The sequence below is a fragment of the Saccopteryx leptura genome, chromosome 5 (genome assembly GCF_036850995.1).
Source record: "Saccopteryx leptura isolate mSacLep1 chromosome 5, mSacLep1_pri_phased_curated, whole genome shotgun sequence".
Lineage (NCBI taxonomy): Eukaryota > Metazoa > Chordata > Mammalia > Chiroptera > Emballonuridae > Saccopteryx > Saccopteryx leptura.
Genome location: NC_089507.1, coordinates 12,739,858 through 12,742,659, shown reverse-complemented (window position 1 = coordinate 12,742,659; position 2,802 = coordinate 12,739,858).

Below are 2,802 nucleotides of genomic sequence, written 5' to 3'. Positions count from 1 at the left end.
AAATGGATAAATTCCTAGAACAATACAACCTTCCTAGACTGAGTCATGAAGAAGCGGAAAGCCTAAACAGACCAATCAGCAGGGAGGAAATAGAAAAAACTATTAAAAACCTCCCCAAAAATAAAAGTCCAGGCTCAGATGGTTATACTAGTGAATTCTATCAAACATTCAAAGAAGACTTGGTTCCTGTTCTACTCAAAGTCTTCCAAAAAATTGAAGAAGAAGCAATACTTCCAAACACATTTTATGAGGCCAACATAACCCTCATACAGAAACCTGGCAAGGATGGCACAAAGAAAGAAAACTACAGACCAATATCTCTAATGAATACGGATGCTAAAATACTCAACAAAATACTGGCAAACCGAATACAACAACATATTAAAAAAATAATACATCATGATCAAGTGGGATTCATCCCAGAATCTCAAGGATGGTTCAACATACGCAAAACGGTTAACATAATACACCATATCAACAAAACAAAGAACAAAAACCACATGATCTTATCAATAGATGCAGAAAAGGCTTTTGATAAAATACAACACAATTTTATGTTTAAGACTCTCAACAAAATGGGTATAGAAGGAAAATATCTCAACATGATAAAGGCCATATATGATAAACCATCAGCCAACATCATTTTAAACGGCCCAAAACTGAGGACTTTCTACCTTAAATCAGGAACAAGACAGGGTTGTCCACTCTCTCCACTCTTATTTAACGTGGTGCTAGAAGTTCTGGCCAGAGCAATCAAACAAGACAAAGAAATAAAAGGCATCCATATCGGAAAAGAAGAAGTAAAGGTATCACTTTTTGCTGATGATATGATCCTATACATCGAAAACCCGAAGGACTCCACAAAAAGATTATTAGAAACAATAAACCAATACAGTAAGGTCGCAGGATACAAAATTAACATACAGAAGTCCATAGCCTTTCTATATGCCAACAATGAAATATTAGAAAACGAACTCAAAAAAATAATCCCCTTCACGATTGCAACAAAAAAAATAAAATACCTAGGAATAAACATAACAAAGAATGTAAAGGACCTATATAATGAAAATTACAAAGCATTGTTAAGGGAAATCGAAAAAGATACAATGAGATGGAAAAATATTCCTTGTTCTTGGATAGGAAGAATAAATATAATCAAAATGGCCATATTACCCAAAGCAATATACAAATTTAATGCAATTCCCATTAAAATCCCTATGAGATTTTTTAAAGAAATGGAACAAAAAATCATCAGATTTATATGGAACTATAAAAAACCCCGAATAGCCAAAACAATCCTAAGGAAAAAGAATGAAGCTGGGGGCATTACAATACCTGACTTTAAACTATATTATAGGGCCACGATAATCAAAACAGCATGGTATTGGCAGAAAAATAGACACTCAGACCAATGGAACAGAATAGAAAGCCCAGAAATAAAACCACATATATATGGTCAAATAATCTTTGATAAAGGGACCAACAACACACAATGGAGAAAAGAAAGCCTCTTCAACAAATGGTGTTGGGAAAACTGGAAAGCCACATGCAAAAGAATGAAACTCGACTACAGCCTGTCCCCGTGTACTAAAATTAATTCAAAATGGATCAAAGACCTAAATATAAGACCTGAAACAATAAAGTACATAGAAGAAGACATAGGTACTTAACTCATGGACCTGGGTTTTAAAGAACATTTTATGAACTTGACTCCAATGGCAAGAGAAGTGAAGGCAAAGATAAATGAATGGGACTACATCAGAATAAAAAGTTTTTGCTCAGAAAGAGAAACTGATATAAAAATAAACAGACAGCCAACTAAATGGGAAATGATATTTTCAAACAACAGCTCAGATAAGGGCCTAATATCCAAAATTTACAAAGAACTCATAAAACTCAACAACAAACAAACAAACAATCCAATAAAAAAATGGGAAGAGGACATGAATAGACACTTCTCCCAGGAAGAGATACAAATGGCCAACAGATATATGAAAAGATGCTCAGCTTCATTAGAGAAATGCAAATCAAAACTACAATGAGATACTACCTCACCCCTGTTAGATTAGCTATTATCAACAAGACGGGTAATAGCAAATGTTGGAGAGGCTGTGGAGAAAAAGGAACCCTCATTCACTGTTGGTGGGACTGTAAAGTAGTACAACCATTATGGAGGAAAGTATGGTGGTTCCTCAAAAAACTGCAAATAGAACTACCTTATGACCCAGCAATCCCTCTACTGGGTATATACTCCAAAACCTCAGAAACATTGATACATAAAGACACATGTAGCCCCATGTTCATTGCAGCACTGTTCACAGTGGCCAAGACATGGAAACAACCAAAAAGCCCTTCAATAGAAGACTGGATAAAGAAGATGTGGCACATATACACTATGGAATACTACTCAGCCATAAGAAATGATGACATCAGATCATTTACAGCAAAATGGTGGGATCTTGATAACATTATAAGGAGTGAAATAAGTAAATCAGAAAAAAACAAGAACTACATGATTCCATACATTGGTGGAACATAAAAATGAGACTAAGAGACATGGACAAGAGTGTGGTGGTTACCAGGGGTGGGGGGAGGGAGGACAGGGGGAGAGTTAGGGGGAGGGGGAGGGGCACAGAGAACTAGATAGAGGATGGCGAAGGACAATCTGACTTTGGGCGAGGGGTATGCAACATAATCTAATGACAAAATAACCTAGACATGTTTTCTTTGAATATATGTACCCTGATTTATTAATGTCATCCCATTACCATTAATAAAAATTCATTTAAAAAAAAAAGATGA